Genomic DNA, 6,058 nt, shown 5'->3' on the forward strand with positions numbered 1-6,058 from the left:
AAAACCTAAGAGAGAACAAAAATGAACATATACCCTGCTGTAAGTAAGTACTAGGGATACCTAAGCTACTGTAATGGGGAAAGTGACATATTGAATCTTAAAAACTATGCTGCATTTTTAATTGGAGATATTTGCAGATATTATTACTACACCTACCACATATTGGGATAGGATCTTGGAGATAGGGAAACCCTTTTTAATTAACCAAGCCTCATTTTTCAAACCTGGCCAATGTAATTTTATGTGGTAATAACTTTGGAATACTGCTATATATCCTGATGATTTTGAGATTGTGGGGTTTTTTTTGCGTGACATGTTGTAGTAGAGGTCAATTACAAAATACATCAATCAGGAAAAAGGAAGCCCTTTCAGATCTATCATGTCAACCTAATAAAACCCAGGAAGGATAGTGTGCCTCTCGAAACTCTTTGCTTGTTGGCCAAGTCAGAAGCCAACATTTTAGATGTCAAGGTAGCAGGAAGCTTTGTCACCCTCCCAAAAACAACAATTTCGGCAATTGTTACTCCAAAATATGGACATAATTACCAGGTTTCGCTCAGGTCATTGAGTATGAGGTTCTCACTGATCTTCATGTTCTGGTCAATTTAAAACCCATACAGGATTCCAGAAGTCTGGAGCTACTCTCGAAGGAGGTGCCACAGATGCTGAACCTGGGGGTAATTGAGAAATCCGAGATAAGGTGGTCAAGTCCCATAGTGTTAGTGCCAAAGCCAAATGCGAAGTGGGGATTCTGTAATGGCTATCAAAAACTCAGTGAGGTCTCAAAGTTTGATGCCTACCCAATGCCCTGTGTAGATGCGCTGACCATAGAATCATATTATGTTGGAAGGGACCTCAAGGGTCATCGTGTCCAAACCCCTTCTCGATGCTGCGCATGATTCACTAAACCGTCTCAGACAGAGACTTTACTGTAAGAGCAGTGAGACTATGGAACTCTCTGCCGTATGATGTTGTAATGAGTGATTCATTACTTAAATTTAAGAGGGGACTGGATGCATTTCTTGAAAAGTATAATGTTACAGGGTATATATACTAGATTCCTCGTTAGGGTGTTGATCCAGGGAACTAATCTGATCGCCGTATGTGGAGTCGGGAAGGAATTTTTTTCCCCAGTGTGGAGCTTACACTTTGCTACATGGGTTTTTTTTTGCATTCCTCTGGATCAACATGTTAGGGCATGTTAGGTTAGGCTATGGGTTGAACTAGATGGACTTAGTCTTCCTTCAACCTTAATAACTTTGTTACTATGTAGATGTCTGTCCAGCCTCTGAAGACTTCCTTAAAGGAGAACTCGCCACCTTTTGTAGCAGCCTGTTCCGCTCATTGACCACCCTCACTGTCAAAAAGATTTTTTTCTTATACAGTGGGGAAAAAAAGTATTTAGTCAGCCACCAATTGTGCAAGTTCTCCCACTTAAAAAAATGAGAGAGGCCTGTAATTGACATCATAGGTAGACCACAACTAGGAGAGTTATAAGGAGAAAACAAATCCAGAAAATCACCTTGTCTGATTTGGCAAGAATAATTTTCCAAATTATGGTGGAAAATAAGTATTTGGTCATTAACAAAAGTTCATCTCAATATTTTGTTATATATCCTTTGTTGGCAGTGACAAAGGTCAAACATTTTCTGTAAGTCTTCACAAGGTCTGCACACACTGTTGGTGGTATGTTGGCCCATTCCTCCATGCAGATCTCCTCTAGAGCAGTGATGTTTTGGGCCTGTCGCTGGGCAACACAGACTTTGACCTCCCTCCAAAGGTTTTCTATGGTGTTGAGATCTGGAGACTGGCTAGGCCACTCCAGGACCTTCATATGCTTCTTGCAAAGCCACTCCTTCATTGCCCTGGCGGTGTGCTTGGGATCATTATGATGCTGAAAGACCCATCCACGTTTCATTTTCAATGCCCTTGCTCATGGAAGGAGGTTTGCACTCAAAATCTCATGATACATGGCCCCATTCATTCTTTCATGTACAAGGATCAGTCGTCCTGGTCCCTTTACAGAGAAACAACCCCAAAGCATGATGTTGCCACCGCCATGCTTCACAGTAGGTATGGTGTTCTTTGGATGCAACACAGCATTCTGTCTCCTCCAAACACGACGAGTTTTGTTTCTACCAAACAGTTCTACTTTAGTTTCATCAGACCATATGACATTCTCCCAATACTCTTCTGGATAATCCAAATGCTCTCTAGCAAGCTGCAGTCGGGCCTGGACATGTACTGGATTAAGCAGGGGGACATGTCTGGCATTGCAGGATCTGAGTCCCTGGCGGCATAGTGTTACTGATGGTAGCCTTTTATTACGATGGTCCCAGCTCTATGCAGGTCTTTCACTAGGTCCGTCCGTGTGGTTCTGGGATTTTTGTTCAGCATTCTTGTGATCATTTTGACCCCACGGGGAGAGATCTTGCATGGAGCCCCAGATCGAATGAGATTATCAGTGGTCTTGTATGTCTTCCTTTTCTTATTATTGCTCCCACAGTTGATTTCATCACACCAAGCTCCTTGCCTGTTGCAGATTCAATCTTCCCAGCCTGGTGCAAGGACACAATTTTGTTTCTGGAGTCCTTTGACAGCTCTTTGGTCTTCACCATAGCAGAGTTTGGAGTGATTGTTTGAGGTTGTGGATATGTGTCTTTTATATTGATAACAAATTCAAACAGGTGCCATTACTATAGGTACTGAGTGGATGACAGAGGAGCCTCTTAAAGAAGAAGTTACAGGTCTATGAGAGCCAGAAATCTTGCATTCTTTTAGGTGACCAAATACTTATTTTCCACCATAATTTGCTAAATAAATCTTGCCAAATCAGACAAGGTGATTTTCTAGATTTGTTTTCTAATTTTGACTCTCATAGTTATGGTCTACCTATGATGTCAATTACAGGCCTCTCTCATCTTTGTCCGCCACCTAGCACAATAAGGTGGCGGACAAAATACTTTTTTTCCCCCACTGTATCTAATCTGCATCTTCTCCCTTTCAGTTTCATTCAATTTCTTCTCGTGTTACCATGTGCAAATGAGAATAATGATGATCCCTCTACACTTCCAGACAGAAGTTATGTCGCTTATCCAGGTTATGTAAATAAAAGCTTATAGCCTGACTTTAAATTCATCCATTGGTTGTATAAATAATTCTTTGAAAGCTGAAACCCTCTGAAATGTGGTTTAGATTAAGAAAATAAATTGGCATCAATGCAGAAATACTGATCAGTTAATGGACACAGAATGATCAGATTTTTGGAAGACAAAAGTTTGCTAATGCACCCAATCCTAGTTTACATTCTCACCTGTGCTCAATAAATGATTGGTTAATTAATGTGTGTGTATAAAAAGAAACCCAGCACCCCAGACCTTCACTTGAACTGCAACTTGAGATCTGACAACATGCCAAAAATCCACCCTGCGACCAAAGCCTGGATTATCAAGAGGCTGAAGACCAGATCTACTGCAGAGGTGGCTGGCACCTTTAATGTGTCTCAGGGTCAAGTACAAAGAATTAAAAAAAAGATTTGAAGAGACTGGAGATGTGTTTGACAAGCCCAGGTCCGGCAGACCCCGCAAGACAACTTCTCAGGAGGAACGTTTGTTGGTTAGAAAATCCAAAGCAAGCCCCTCTTCCACTGCAGCAGAGCTCCAACAGGCCTGGTCACCTCGAGTCACTGTGTCAACTAGAACAGTTTGTAGTACGTCTATCTCGAAATGGCCTTCATCGTCGAATCAGTGCCCAGAAGCCAGCACTAAACAAAAGGCAAATAAAAAACCGTGTGGCATTTGCGAAGTCCCACAGCCTGCTAAACAGATGGACACTGGAAAAGTGGCAGAAGGTGGATTTCTCTGATGAATCTTCAGTAGAATTACACCACAGCAGCCGCAAATACAGCAGGAGACCTACTGGAGCCCGTATGGATCCAAAATGCACCCAGAAAACAGGTAAATTTGGTGGTGGAAAGATCCTGGTCAGGGGTTACATTCAGTATGGGGGTGTGCGAAACATTTGCAAGGTGGAAGGCAATATCAATAGCCTAAAATATCAAGAAGTATTAGCTACCTCTTATATTCCAAATCATAAAAGGGGTCAAATTCTGCAGCGGGATGGTGCTCCATCTCCTACATCCATTTCTACAACAAATTTCCTCCAGGCAAAAAAGATCAAGGTGCTCAAAGACTGGCCAGCCCAGTCACCAGACACGAATATCATTGAGCATGTTTGGGGTAGGATGAAAGAGGGAGCTTGGAAGACAAAACCAAAAAATCTAGATGAACTCTGGGAGACGTAAGACTGCATTCTTTGCTATTCCTGATGACTTCATTAATAAATTGTATGAATCATTGTTGAACCGCATGGATGCAGTCCTTCACGCTCATGGAAGTCACACAAAATATTAAATATGACTCTATAGCACCACAACTTAATTTGTATTTTAAGTTAATTATTTGTTTGAATATCACATTACTTTCTGTGGGTGACAAAACTTTTGTCTTGCCAAAATTTGACCATTCTGTGTCCATTAACTGATCAATATTTCTGCATTGATGCCAATTTATTTTCTTAACCTACACCACATTTTGGAGGGTTTCAGCATTCAAGAATTATTTATACAACCAATGGATGAATTTAACGTCAGGTTATAAGCTTTTATTTACATAAGATGGATAAGCGACATAACTTCTGTCAGGGAGTGCACTCTGTGACATCCCTTGAGATATTTGTAGACTGCTATTAGGTCTCCTCTTAGCCTTCGTTTTTGCAAGCTAAACATTCCTAGATTCTTTAACCGTTCCAATTTGGACATACTTTGCAGTACCTTCACCACTCAGGTAGCTGTTCTTTGAACTTGCTCCAGTTTCTCAATGTCCTTTTTTTTTTTTTTTTTAATGTGGTGCCCAGAACTGGACACAGTATTCCAGATGTGGCCTCAACAATGAGGATTAGAGGGGGATAATTACTTCACGTGAACTGTTTGCCTTTTTGCTGCTGCATCACACTGTTGACTCATATGCAGTCTGTGATCTTTTAGTATACCCATGCTGTTGCTTAGTTCTATTCCTGCCATTCTGAAGATGTAATTTTCGTTTCTCTATTGCTTCATTGGGGGACATAGGAAACCATGGGTGTATGCTGCTGCCACTAGGAGGCTGACACTATACACAAGAAAAGGTAGCTCCTCCTTCGCAGTGTACACCCCACTGACTGGCACTAGGTTAATCAGTTTTAGCTTCGTGTCAGTAGGAGGTGGACACGGGTCTTTCACTAGACCCATATCTACCTCCGTTTTTGGCATTTTCAAGTAATATCTCTTCTTTTTTAGATGGATCTTCTCCCTTACCTCTGGAGGGATACCGTGTGAACAGTCACAGCTGTACTCCCACGTAGTGACTGAGTACGGCGTGTACTGCCACCCCATATCCTCATATGTCTAGTCAGCAAGACCCCAACCCTTAACACAGAAGAGTGTATAGGTGACTCCTAACTTTGGTCCTGGCACCTGTCTCCTACTCACTCGCCCACCAGAGCCTTTTGGCTTCAGGAGGCATGCACGTCCCTCAATCTAAGAGTCTCGGACATCTATCGATGATCTTCTATGGAGAGGTACATCTCTTTTTCTCTCCCTCTCAGGTCCCTGTCCAGAGGTGTTGAGAAGGTTTAGGCAGGATGAAGAAAGAAGGAAAGAATGAAGATAGAGGAAGATCTAGCTTTCCCTTATTTTATTTAGGGCAGGCACTGGTGACGAGCAGCGGATCAGGGAATGGGGACGAAGGGTTACGGTACCGTTAACTTTGGGGCTTCCACGCCACCCTCCCCTGCTTTATCGGTGAGTGTCTTCCTCTTTAGTCCCAAAATTCAGCACGGCATAGTCTCAGCAGCTAGCTCCGCCCTTCTTCCCACCATCATCTGGTGTGCTTTTTCCGCCTGTTGTAGACAGGCCCCCTCATCTTAATAGCCCCACCCCCTTTCGGAGCTCCTGCGGTTATCTCCGCCCCCTTCTTGGAGCTCCCACGGTTAGCTCTGCCCCTTTTTTCCAAGCTTATCA

This window comes from Ranitomeya variabilis, chromosome 2, assembly GCF_051348905.1.
Source record: "Ranitomeya variabilis isolate aRanVar5 chromosome 2, aRanVar5.hap1, whole genome shotgun sequence".
Lineage (NCBI taxonomy): Eukaryota > Metazoa > Chordata > Amphibia > Anura > Dendrobatidae > Ranitomeya > Ranitomeya variabilis.